The following is a 14758-nucleotide window of genomic DNA, read 5'->3' as shown; positions in this document are numbered from 1 at the left end:
TTAAAGGTAGGGTCATATTTAGGAATACAGCTAATCTGACTGAATGGTCTGTGCTGACGAGGCAGCCCCCATCCAGCCTCCCTGGTCACACCGATCCTTCTGCCTCCCCTGTGGGAATGGGCCTTCACCTGAACACATGCTGAGTGTAGTAAGGAGTTAGACCATCCTTCACCCCAAAATAAATAATTTCTGGCTGCTCCCTTGAATTCATGCGTGTAGGACTGACTACCCAGGAGTTGTTACATAATAGCTGAGGGCAAAACATTTTGAGGCATGTTAGAGAGAATCTGATGAGTTGGTTTTGCTGAACTTCCTGAGCAGAAAGCTGGCCTCTGCGAACATTGATTTTATGAATGTTGCCTCTTCTTACAATCAATGCTAGGAATTGTTACTGCTAAACAACCAAACAATAAGGTCAACCTAAGAACCAATTTCTTAGCCATTATTTCAATCACCATCATTAGAGAAAAATGATTTAGAACAAAACACCAGGTTATGGTACACAATAATATTTATAGTCCACAGACATGGTGACTAACATTGAGCTGCATACAAAACTAGCATTAAAATAATGTTTATTTTTACAGTTACAAACTTTTAAATCAGGTATTGCTAAAGGTAAAAATAAGTATTTGACCTTATCAATGTCTTAATTCACTTTCTGTCTTTAGCTGCTTGGAAACAAGCAATTTTTAAAATATGGTAATGTATGTATATTGCACTTTCACTTCTTAAATTTATTTCAAATACAGTCTACCCACTAATATGCAACAGGATCGTCAACTGACAAGGATTATTAGACTTTAAAATTTGCAGAATAAATCAGCTAACTTAATTGGAAGACTAAACAGTAAATATCCTATTTTTTTCTGCACTCTATTGTTTTACGGTTATCAGTATTTATACCACCATTTCCCAGAAAGAGCATGCTTAAACTCTCATCCATCAAAGTATTTGATTTAAGGGAAAATTTATAATTCTATTCTCAGCAGACTTCAAAATCAGCCTACGATTAAAAATTATTATTACCCTGACTGTTACAAAATTTCATACTTAAAAACGAAGTCCTGTATAACTTAAACCCAATTAGTCCCAAAGGTGACCAAAAGTATTGTAATTGCCTTTAAGTAGTAAAGAGTTAGCTCCTTGTTGCTGCTGCTGTTCTGGTCCCTCTCTTGCATCAGTGCAGAGAAGCTACAAAAGACAAGCTCCCACTTGGTAAGGCTCCTGCCTTGGAACACCAGCTTGCACAGAGAAGGCAAGGGCTAAAACACAGACATGGCACTGTGTGGTGGCTTGTTTGGTTTTGTCAGGAACTTAGGGTGGGAAGGCTCAATAAATGCAGACAATGGAGCAAATATTGGAAAAGAGAAAGAGAATGACCAGGGAGGAGGGGGTGTGTGAGCAATACAATGAGTGGGCCATATAGATGTGCACAGACTGGGAGGAACAGGGATGACCAGCTATCAAATAACCCCAAGGAAATCCAAAATAACCAGCAAAAAGAGTCTGACTGCCTCCTCCGTGCAGCTATCCTTGTAGTCTGGAGGTTGGACTGGGAGGAAGGAGAACAGGAAGTTGGTCATTTGTCCTACCACCACGAGGGTCTACTCTGCACAATTGAAGCTCTTTTGAACTAAATGAAATCAAACTACTCTGTCAGAGATAATTTTGAAAAATGCTGCCTTAGCTGTCTGGTATTAGCACCACCCAACCCACACCCCTGAAAGACACTCCCGCGTCTACACATGCACCATGGAGAGCCCATGCTGTGTAGTCTGGTGACTTCGGCGGAGGTTTTAGCTTTTTCAGGTGGTAGTTAGGGCTCGGGTTCTTCCCCCCTCATTTTAGTTGAAGGGAAGTTGGGCCTCTAGCCTCTGGTAACTGTTTTGGTTTCTTCCTCAGTGGATAAGTAATAGGCATCTCAGCAGATGCTTATTCCTGCATATCTTGAAAACCCGAGGGGCAGGTGCATTGCTGTCCAGGGCTGCCCATAGCAGAAAGTATTACTCTCAGAAGCTATTTGGGTTTTCCTCCTTCAATCCACTTAGAAAGCTCTCCTGAAGGCTGGTGGCTCACAAAGGTGGGAATCATTTGATTTATCTTGATTGGTAGGTGATTTTCATCCTAGGTTTACTCAGGACAGTCATTTACTCTTTGGAATAACATTTATCAATAACTGAAAGTAGATGGAATAATATTCAATATTTAGGCTTCGATGTTTTTTATAAAGACCAAGAACATTCCTTCTCAACCTTTCTTTTGCTGGGCTAAAGAACCCAAATTACTGTACTACCCTTTGAATATGACTTGTCTTTTCTTTAGTCTATTTAATATATATATTTTTTTGACATCTCTTTGATTTATAAATTGAACCAAATGTCACTGTAAATGAACAATGGCAATCATTTGAAAGTATAGCTTTATTTTGAAAATTGAGTTAAATATCAAAACCCTCTTAGTAGATGAACAAAATAAATTCATCTACGTGTATCATTTATGTTTGATTAAAGCCCCCTTGTGAGGTTCTCCAAACCTACAATACAAGCCTAACTAATTCTGCAGACCTACAAGAACTGATGTAGTCAGGGGAAAGAAAAAATTAATTTCCGCTGAGCAGAAGCACAAAAAGATACAGGCTTCTCCTGAGACAGGTCATGTTACATTGGGTGCAAGTTGGCCTTGTTTGAAGTCAATAGTAACGTTCCTATTTACATTAAGATTTTATTAGTGTTCTAGCAGTTAAGTACAGGACTACTAGAAGGCTGGTAACAGTGCAATGGAACACTGGGTTTAGATCTTTCTATTAAAATGATCTAATTTCTCATTAATGCAGACAGAAATTAATTGGCACTTACAACTAATGGAAATAAATCAAATTTATCATCATTCAAAATGTGTCATTTCTCAGAAACTTGAATTTTAATGAAAAGTAAGAACACACTCTGACACTTCAGCTTGTCCATTCTGTTCACAATGAATGTTAGTTGTTTAAAGCTCATGAATAATTTTAATTACACTGTACAATTTAACTTTCTAGCCTTAAAGCTGAAATGGTATATAAATAAGGCAGTAAAAGCAAAAAAAGCAAAGCCTCAGCTTTTCCCAGAAAGTAACTAAGCAAGAAAATCAAGGTATTAAGACCACCAATGTCCATGGTTGCTGTAATAGCTCCTGCATCTAAGTTCAAGAGTATAACAAAGCATTCCAACTGCAGACTATCCAGACGTTCAAGAACCTTTCTCTCCATACAGTCAGTGTGTTTCTGGATGACATGTTTTACCCCAAACTTTCATGTTGTTGGAGTTAACCTCATGGTGCTTCTGTTGCCTGAAAGTAAGGCACCTACATAACCATTCAGCATTTCCTCAGTGATAATGGTTAGAATAACCATTGGAACTGCTCTGGGCCTTTCCTAGAATTGGCATTTTCAGTAGGAGATTTGATTGATCAGTCTTTCTTCCTTCACAAGAAACCTCCGTCACCACAGAAAGTGGATATGTAACTACTAGATCAGAGAATCATAGAATGGTTTGGGTTAAAGGGACCTTAAAGACCATCTAGTTCCAGCCCCCCTGCTATGGGCAGGGACACCTTCCACTAGACCAGGTTGCTCAAAGCCTCATCCAGCCTGGCCTTGAAGACAGCCACGGATGGGGCATCCACAGCTTCTCTGGACAACCTGTTCCAGTGCTTCACCCCCCTCTCCTGGAAGAATTTTTTCCTGATATCCAATCTAAATCTACCCACTCTCAATTTAAACCCATTACCCCTTGTCCTGTCACTACACGCCCTTGTAAAAGGGCCCCTCCACAGCTTTCCTGTAGGCCCCTTCAGGTACTGGAAGGCTGCAATAAGGTCTCCCCGGAGCCTTCTCTTCTCCAGGCTGAACAGGCCCAATTCTCTCATCATTTTTTCACAGGAGAGGTGCTCCAGCCCTCTGATCTTCTTCATGGCCTCCTCTGGACTCGCTCCAACCAATTGATATCCTTCTTATATTGGGAGTGCCACAGCTGGATGCAGTACTCCAGGTGGGGTCTCAGAAGAGCAGAGTAGAGGGGCAGAATCCCCTCCCTCGACCTGCTGGCCACACTTCTCTGGATACAGCCCAAGATACGGTTGGCTTTCTGGGCTGCCAGAGCACATTGCAGGTATAGATAAATAGATGGTAAGTTGGGTAAAATCAATCCCAAAACAGGTGGCAGATGGTAAAAATGCCCTGAAGCTAGCACCTGAGAGATGCATTAATCTGAATCCTTGTGGTGTTTGGCAGAAGAGTTTTTTTTCTCAATGTATTTTCAGAGTTAAAGTCCCTTCAAAACCTCATGGTCTTCTTTTTCATCTTTACTTCCCTTTTGTTTTCAACTGAGACTCATAGGAGACAAATATAGTCTTTTCTATGATGATGTAATTGCCTGAATTGTAAACCTCAGGCAGAAACGGTTGCCACACTGCCATGCTCAGATATTTCTTAAATGAGACTCTGTCTCTGTCCTGACATGAAGCCAAGGTCAAGCAGGCAAAAGCAGGTTATTCTTTGAAAGGGTCATTCCTTCAATAAGCAGAGGCAGATTTACAGCTGCCTGCACAGCATTCCCCAGTTCAATGTTACATCGTCCCTGAGGTACAGCTTTGTGCACCAGATGCTTCTTTTTTTGTCTTCCTCACTCCTGTTATGGATTCACAAGTAGGGCAGTTGGCTTTCCTCTGCAGCTGTGGGATTAATCTGAGTTAGCTCAATAGGTGCTTCCTTCTAACTTTGGGTTTGGTTTGCTTTTGCTTTTGTTTATTTGGTGAAGACATTTGTCCTTACATATTGTGCTGCCAGCATTATCTAAAGGGGATTCGTTTTCTCACAATAGAATGCTTAGAGTTTCCTATTAACACTTACTTAATTGAAAATGTTGTTGAAACCCCACATCAGCTGAGCACAAAACCACACAGACATATAAGAAATTGTACAGATCGAGAAAGAAAATCTAGTTATTTTCTTTTTTAAATTCATCCTATCATTTCTGAAAGACTTAACAAGAGTGCTTTAGGGGAAGCATTGTCATCCTTGCCTTCTGGAGGCTGACTGAGACCATCGGGTCCAGATGGCCCTTGGGAAGTGCCTATGTTTCGGTAATGACAATGAAATGTGCTGGCGGTACACACCTAGAGAAAGGTCTTGGATTAGTAAGAATCGCTCCTTGGCTTTTGCTTTGCATTGCTCTTCTCACACATGATGGAGAGACTACTTTATCACTAGCATACAGTGAGAAATTAATATATTCATCTATGAGGTTCTAACAATTAGGATTTCATTATTAAACTGGATGGAACTATGAACTCTCTGTTAAAGCACACAAATGTGAAAACAGGCACAGTTTTAGGTCACACAACCTAATATATTCATTTTGATTATGAATCCTGAGACATGAGCCCAAAGAATGTGAAGCAATATTGTATTTAATGTAGTGTTTTGTTATAAAATGTTCCACTGTATAGGTAAGTTTTGTAAGTTTGAATGGGTAGATTATGTTTTGCTGCTGGAAAACTCTTATAACTTTATGCTACCACATAGATAAATAAACAAAAGATAAGGTGTTTCTTAAGGTACAGATTGGAAAGAGAGTTTAACAGTATTTTTCCTCAGAAAATATTTTTCCTTATCAATAAAATCCTGAATAAAGTTGACCTTGTGAAACAGCTGCAGAATGAAAAAAAAGGTAATTTAATTTTACTTTATTTTTTCTTAAGTTTGAATCTTTCAATTTTAGATTCTACCAGTGAAATTTTAAGGTGCTTCACAAGCAGTGTCTTCGTTTTCAGAACTATCGAAATGTCATTATCAATTGTCTGATGAAACAGAAATATCTGATATTCTGGGACATCAAAAGCCTGTCTTTCATATATCAGAAAGGTTAATTCCTAGCACTGGTAAACTTGAACAGCAAAATGAGATTTCCTGGTTGGGAGCATGCAGGGGGATGAGAATATCTTCATTATTTAACATCTGAAGTACCCCATTCAGATGTGAACATTTTTGGAGTAAATCAACCAGTTCATTCTGGGATGAAATTCAGATGTGTTTCTGGGGATGACTATGTTTGAGACTTTTCTCAGTGATCAGCTGGGGAAGGACTGGCACTGTTTCCCCCTCAGACCCTTTTCACATGCCTTCCAATCAAAGGCCAAATGTTGCAACACACGGCCTTGGTATCATCATGTACAACCACTGGCTTGATAGGATGTAACACAGTCGTTACATCGTTTCAGGGTGTTATTACTGAAACAAAAAAGGAAATATTATTAAATTTACTCTATGCTATACTTTTAAACTTATTTTTAAGTGCCTTTTTTGTTTTATCCCATTGCATTTCTAAATTACTTACAAGACATGTGGTGTGAGAGCTTGCCCTTGCTGAAATCAACTAGCTTTAGATAGGTCAGGATTTAACCCAAAACTTTCAATAAAAAAAAACCCAATATTAAAATATAGAAAATATTTTTGCAGTTAAACCTGCAAACCTTTTACCATGTTCACTGACTTTACATAACCTGTACCATATGATTTGGGAAAATAAATGTAGTAGTTTGAATATTGAATTCCAATCCTTTCACAAATTGACAAGAATTTTCTTCAGAAAAAAACAAATTGCAGAAAAGAAAAGGTCATGGTATAAAAATTTGGAAAAGAACCATAAACTCATCTAATCAGTGGTCTTCTGGTGAACACTTATTTAAGAGAAAATAAGATTCACTGAAATAATTGTCTTCAGGATATAATTTGACCAGCTCTCCAGTTACCTTGGCAGTAATTTGTCAGAAAAGAGCAAAACAAAACCATGTCTAGGGTAGAATCTTCTATTTACTCTTCCTTCCTTGTTAAAATACTAACAGACAGTTTTTATTGGTAGCAATTTGGTGTTAGTGGATAACCAATAATTTATTACTAGGTTCTTGCCATATTGCTTCTGCAACTTGCAGAAATTATTTCTTTCATGCATAAAAAAACTTCTTAATTTATCACCTCTTGAGAGCACTTAAGCAACTGTGATTCAATTAAACCAATGTTCGGTGTCTATGCCTCTGTTTCACACTTGGCTGATAAAACAAAAAGATGGGATACATTGCAACTATTGATTGACTATCGTTTATTTATGGTTTTAACCTATAAGTCTTCAACAATCACCTTAATTTTGTGTGTGTGAGCAGAGAGTGCTGAGCTGATAAAAGAAAGTTACAAGTGCAATCCATCTTGAGAAAGGAGAAGCATGTCTTTAACATTTTAGCTGTTTATGTAGTGAATTTATAGCTTGCGACTTTTTCAGCTCTAGTGAGCCATTTTCCCTCCTTACATGCATAACAGGGATGTCATGAACACTAGTAGTTCAATCTTCCCTAAACTGGAATAGCCCACAATGCGGTTTTAAAGGGTTTTTATAGGGATTCAGTCTCTCATCCATTTCTGTTAGATTGCTACACTCCTGTGACAGGCTTTTTGGCAATAATGTAATTTCAGTTAGTGATATCAATGCATCAGAGAAAGGAAAACATTCTTTAAAAATTATGATGGTGGGGAAACTCTATCAGACAACTGTATACTGTCCAAGGTCATGTGGAAAGTCAGAGCCAAAAAGAAACCGTCTCTTTTTTTTTTTTTTGTTTTATACTGTGCCAGACTGGATTTGAATACAGAGGGAAGGGCACAGAATTTCAGAGGCCCTAGTCAAGCTGAGGGAATGAAAAATACAAAGATGGATAAAAATCAATCCTTTAAAATGCAAAAGGAATAAAAACTAACATGATTGTACTGTTTTCACTCTCTGTTTCACCTGCTGTATGGCACTCCCAGGGAAGCTTTGAAATGAAGAGAGAAACTCAGAAGACAAAGTGGAAGGGGAGGACGGGAAAGGTACCTGAGGTGCTCACCCTGCTGTATATTTTCCGAGCTCATCTGAATAATAGCTCTGGAGACTGTTATCTTGCAGGGGTTCGCAAGAATAAGGCAAAAAACTGTTTGTGTTTGGCTTTTTATTAATTCATTTCTGTAAAAGGTAGTTTTCAGGCACAGCTACAAGGATATCTCCTTAGAATCAAAACTCAAAAGCTTACTGACAGGAACTGAAGGCAGAAACTTCATTTCTGCAGGAAGCTCGTGTACTCACTAAACCCTCCTGCATGGCCCACAGAAAAGGTTGGGTGTATTCTGAAGTGCACAATGTTCTTGTAAAGATAGATCTAAATGATCATGAAAACAGTAAGCTGGAACAGGTGGAAAATTTTCCTTTAACATTTTATTTGGCATAGAATACCTTTTAACAAACTTTAGCTATTTTTTTTTCTCAGAAACTGACTTTTTGTATTTTGACCACTGTGTAAAGACATTTTCTCTAAAAATAGGAAGCAACTTTGTTGGATTCACATTGGTCTTGTTTTTAAGGAAGAAAATTCCTTTTTCACAACTTCAGTGTGTTCGGCAAGTAGCGATGAACAGCGGCTCAGTAGTCAAGTGAAGCTGGAAACCAGCAGGACCTCAGAAAAGCTGCAGTATTCTCTCAGAGGTTTCCAGTATGAATTTGTCTTGAAGCTGATGTGAGAATTAAACACTGAGTATGCTTGTTTGGGGTTTTTAAAAATTATTTTCTCAACCTTTCCACCAATGATGACAGCCATGGAAATATGAAGGTTTTTGTTGGTTTGGATTGTTGTGGGGTTTTTTTGTTTTGGGTTTTTTTTTTTTTTAGGTTTGGCTTCTTAGTTGGCTTGTGTGTGGACTTTCCCCCCCCACCCCCGCCTAGGCCTCTCTTCTGTGCTGTTGTTGCTCTTCTTACTGTTCCTGGTTTATTTCAGCCAACTATTTGGACAAGCTTTATATTTTATTTTGTATTGAGCTGTTGCTTTCTGGCTGTGTCTTCCACCTCTAATTTTGTACATAATGAACAAAATGGAAGAAAAACAAACACAATAGCAAAATATGTCATTATCCTTTGCATCTTTTCCATGCTTTTTGCTGATCATATGCACACCATTTGTAGTGCTGCCAAGAGCATCTGAGCCTCAGTCAACTACCTTTGGGATTGTAATTCCTTTATGATCTATTTTCCTATTTATTTTGATCTGAATAGTTTAGTAAAGCAGCTTGGAGAAGATACAGGCAAAGGTCTTTGGACTAAGTTTCTGTTGAATTAACATGAGCCATTTCACATACCATTGGGTACTGGCATAAAATGTTTTGGGTTGGCAGTTGGCCTTGAGAACATAATTCAAATTCATTTATTTTCTTTTTCAGCTCATATCTTACTTGGGCAGCAGACACTCTTACCACATCAATGCTATGCTACCAACAGATTACACCTGAAGAAGGGTAATGGATACAAGACGTTCATTCATCTCTCTCTCTTGCTATTTATCCTACATATATTAATAGAACATGTCTACTACACAGAATTCACTATTTTTAGTTTTTTCTCCTTTAGTTCTTGCATATGGAGATATAACTGTTTTTTTCATGAGGACAGGAAAGAGGGACATGGTCTGCATTATTCATAGGGAAAAAAATATAGCTAAGAGGTAGGTGTGTTGTATTGAAGGAAATCACAGGGAAAATTGGTAATTAAACTTAACAACCTGAAGTATGTACATAAGAGTCCAGTATAGCTCTCTCTGAAGGGCTGTATTTTAAAAGACGCTTTTGCAGTCAGAAACAATAATGGTAGCTTTCAAGTTGTCTCTAGCATACATATCTGTGCTGTAGAAAGCTATACTTAGCAGGGTACTCCATTCTCCTTTTGAAGACTGCTATAAGAAACAGCTACTCCTGGAAAGCACCTCATTTCATCCTGATTCACAGATTTAAAAAAAAGTCAGATAAAATATGTGATTTAGTAATGTCTTTTTCTCTCTAACGAATAAAAAGAATCTAGCTGAGTAACTCAGATGTACCTGCCTGCTGCATCAGTGCTTAAAAATTCAGAGGTGAATCCTACTTACAGTATTACAGAAGCTGAAGTCTTGCACTGTTTTCTGATATTTTGATAGAGCTGTGCTCCAATACATCACATGCCTCATGATGAAAATGGTGCACATGTTGTGTGTTCAGGATCCTTAACAATTCTGTAGTGAATGAGAATCAAATGTTGATCAGTATGCTTCAATACAAATATGATATTTAATTATATGCTTGAGTATGATCATAAAATATTTATGTAAGTGAATCAGTAAAGATTATGAATAAAGGTAGCAAGACACACAAAAATGATTTAAAAGAAAAAAATTACGTTTTTCTTATGCAGTTAAAAATACTAGTTAATGTATATATATATGTACACTTCTGGGTATAGTATATCTTAGACACAGACTTACCTCTGTGACACAACAGGTGGTGAGAACATTGGCAATTGCTGAGAAATGTCAGGGGGCTGATTGCATTGTTCCTGACCATCTCAACTGCTGAATTATAATTCACCTGATTTAAATAACAATATTTAAAAATATTGAACCAAAAACCCCTAATGTCTATCTAGCTGCAGAATTTCTAGATAAAAGGGGCAGGTGAGATAGTGAAATCATAAAGCAGTCTAATATGAATCCACCTCTGTTGCAGAGTGAGATTAGAGCAGATAGTGAGCGCAGAAAATCTCTCTGCCATCTGCTGCTTCAGCTCCTTGACCAGGTTGCAAGGCAGGCAGCAGCCTCCCTTTTGTCCTATTAAAAGTGACATGTGCTGTCTTCTGCATCAAGGTTTTTGATGCAATCCAAACTTTGCACATTTCGAATCACAAACAGAGAAGACTTGGACCAAGCCATAGGATGTTATCCGTCAAGGGTTGTCATTGAAGCATTAAACTCACCAAATGCAAACTCAGAGTAGACAGTGCTAAGTTAAGCTATAGGAACCAGTCCTAAATGAGTTAATCTGTGTACTGGAAGGGAGTGGTGTGAGTTTTTCCAATAGTATTTAATCCCATTATAGAAACCCTGTAACCTCAAGTCTCTAAGGTAGTTCATTTAAAGTTAACGTAAGTATTTCTGCACAGCTTTGCCCTGCTCACACATAGCCATGTCTTCAGCAGACTTATCCAAACTACGGCAGGGGATGTTTATATACTTGTGAAATCACTGCAATAGAAATATATTCCATGGAGAAATGTAAGTAAAAAAGGCAAGATGAAGAATTTAACTGTAAATATCTTGCTATTTTTAAACTGGCTTTCTCTACAAAAATTAAAAAGCTTGGTGATGTTATTTTTAAAGTGAATTTTCTAAGTATTTCTATGTACATTCAGTATATCTGCATATGTTGTTTCAAAGTATCATTTTCTTAAAAAGAGCCATCATTGAAATATTCTTAAATATTTTGTTAAAATTCTAGCAACTAATTTTTTTTTTGGTGGTGGTGGTGTGTGAGGGTTGGTTTTTTTGATTTTTTTTTAGATCTATATCAGAGATCAAACATTACTACATTGTCAGGTTTTGAGTGCTAAAGATTACAGCCTCAGAGCAAAGGTTCTCATATCCTGGAAATTACAATTTAAAGAAATGTATATTTAAGAATCTATGCTGTGACATACCTGAGAAAACATTTAGGAAATACATCTTTAAATGTAACACTACGTAAAAAAAAAAAATCTATATTATAATTAATTACAACAAAAGGAAGGTGATTTGTGAAATAACTTTTTTCAGCAGACTCTTCCTTTTTTTTATCTTTTTCTTTTCATTGTCTTTTCATATCAAGAAGTACAAATACCTTGTCTAAAGAACAGTGAAGGAGGTGTGAAGAGATGAAGAATCTAGGTGTACTCATCACTGGCTGAGTGTTACATTAAGAGGGCAAAAGAAAATAGAGAACCTTAGCTACACAAAGATGGGTTCAAGGGATGACACTTTCCATTAAAGGTATAGAGAACAGAAGTTAATGAGTGAATCTCACCCATGAAAGAGCAGAGACTGAGGGTGAGGGCTAAGTGAGCATCTGGAACACAAGGTCTGCATTAAGCCAATGGATATATCTCAGCTGCAAGTACTTTGTAGCTGTCCTCCATTCTTCTATTATTTTCTTTGTTACTTTAATTGCACAGGGTATTGCTTCTTGCTGTGAAACACACCGCTTCTTTCCTTACTGGAATACCACTATTCCTGTGACGCGTGGGTTGTTTTGTGTTGGTTTTGGTTCTTTTTTTTTTAAATTTTATTTCGTAACACATTATGAGACTGTATTTTATTTACGATTTACAAAATAGAGTAAGATTTTTAACTTGGGGCTGTAGTGGAGTCTGTACATTCACTAGATATTTCTTAGTGTCAATAAATCAAAAAAGGTTACAAATCTCTGATGCAGGAGGAACAATATTTAAAAATATAACAATATAAAATACTTTCAAGGAGGAAAAAAAAAATCAAAATAAAGTAGTGCACAATCGAATTAATTACCTCCAAAAGCTGTTATCAGCTACAGATGTCCCCTGATGTGGTATGCTTTTGTGGTGGTAATGCTTTCCCTTGTCTCATTCCTCTTGATGCTAGCAGCATTACTCCCTCATGGCCTTGTAGGGTAGGAATTCCAGTTGGTAAATGTAGTTAGTCTTTCTGACTCTTAATTTTCTCTGTAAAGAAATCAGTCAAGGTAATTATTTGTATTCTAAAGACACTTTCGCTTTCTCTTCCAACTTCCAAAGGTGTATTCAGCACTGAGCAAATAAAGGAAAATTGATGCACTGTTAGAAAGTAACTCTTCAGCTGCTGTTCAGTGGTGCAGATTCTTGGGAGAAGAGTAATTTGTATTTCCGTTATTTTTAAGAAGAGGATGCACCCAAAGAATGAACCTTGGTTTTTTCTGAATTAAAAAAATGAAGAAGTAAAAAAGAGATTAAAGGATCACAGAGAACAAAATCAACCTGCTGTAATTCCACCAGAATTTCAGGCCTAGATGCATGTTTTCTGTCAAAGACACCAATGGTGGGCCTAGAATCCAACGGATGATGTCAGATTCTTTTCTATGCCAAAACAACACATTGCCTTTTTTCAGGTGAGCATTTCATAAGGCCTTGTACAGCACCCAGAAATACAGAACACAATATGTATTCATTTTATGTCACAGATTTTTCATTATATCCTTTTTCCCCCACTACTTAATAGTATCACATAATTTTTATAATTTAAAAATATTTTATTTTTTATTTTCATGAGTTGGAAATTAATTTTTACTTCCTTAACTGTTGATAAGTGTATGTTTGGACAGACCATTTTCAGCTCAGTGTATGCTGCTGTGTGTGTACACACCAGAGAAAAGTAAAACCAGTCTATATGAACTCAATTCACTTGGGTCTTTGAAGCCAGTGAGAGAAGGCAGCTGGGAAGGCCTTGTGGCAGCCAAACCTTGAAATGTTAACAGGCTCAAGAAATAAGAAAGTCTCGCCAAGTCAGCAACACCGCTATCCCAATTGTATCCATAGCACTAAGTACTGCCAGCAAAGTAGATTACAGCACTTGGTTTATGAGCTCTTTGGCTGCCAGGCAGGCTTCGTGTGTGGCCATGTATGTAATGTTCAGTCCTTGGTGAAGAAAGGATGAGTACCAATGCAAGTGTGCAAGTAAAGAATGAACAGGTGAGAATTTCAAAATTGTGTTGTTTCTCTTCTCTCAGACACTGCTGTCTCCCATCCAGGAGCTGGGAACAGCACTACAAGTCAGATCTGCTCAGTGCGGCCAGAGTTTCAGTTGTATGCAGTGGTCATTGAGCTCTGTAATTAATGTGGCTACATTAAAATATCCAGCTGTTTGATCCACATTTGCCCTCAGATGTATGTGTGTGGCTTCCATGCTTCAATGGGAACAGTGTATGCATCACTGAGGACAGAATCTGGCTTCGTGTGTGTACCCATATGTATCTCTGTATACACAGTAGTTGTAAAGAGAAAGAGAAATAAACTTTTTCTGTATGATAATATTATAATATCTGGAGAAATCGGAGGAAAAGGTAAGAAAAGTCATGAGTTGAGGTAAGAATAGCTTAATAATAGAAAATAAATTAAATTAATTATTATACTACTACTGATAATAATATGTAATGGAAATTACTATTATTCATGATAATAATATGTAATGAAAAGGAAAACAATGGAAAAAAATAATTATACAACCTCTCACCACCCACCCACTGACATTTAGCCAGCCCCCAAGCAACAAGATAAAGAGAGCCCCCCCCAGCCAATTTCCCCTGGCTTATATGCTGAGCATGATATTTTATATCATGAAATATTCCTTTGGTGAGTTTGGGTCACCTGTCCTGGTTGTGCCCCCTCCCAGCATCTTCTCTACAAGAAGCTGGGAGAACAGGGACACCATGAAAAACAGAGAAAGTCCTTGGCTTAATGTAAACATTGCTTGGCAACAACTAAAACTTCAGTGTTATCATCATTTTTCTCAGCACAAATCCAACACAGTAGCCTCATACTAGCTACTGTGAAGAAAATTAACTCTAATCCAACCAAAACCAGCACACCCTCACAAAGATACATGTAGACTAAGATCACCTCATACCTTCATTTTATCTTTGATAAAGTAATTAGCCTGCCTGAATGTTTTTTTGCTGAGTCATGTTTTCTTAAACTAGAACTATTCTCATAAATATTCTCTGAACTTTTCCCAAATAACAATCCTTCTTGAACTGCAGACATAAGAATTTACTTGAGTATTCCAGTAATGTTTACTTTGGGAGAAATACAAAAGAGTTACTGAGTCTTTACACTTGCTTGGTATGCACTTGTTA

Source organism: Eurypyga helias, unplaced genomic scaffold (genome assembly GCF_000690775.1).
Source record: "Eurypyga helias isolate BGI_N326 unplaced genomic scaffold, ASM69077v1 scaffold8419, whole genome shotgun sequence".
Classification (NCBI taxonomy): domain Eukaryota; kingdom Metazoa; phylum Chordata; class Aves; order Eurypygiformes; family Eurypygidae; genus Eurypyga; species Eurypyga helias.
This window is presented reverse-complemented; position numbering follows the sequence as displayed.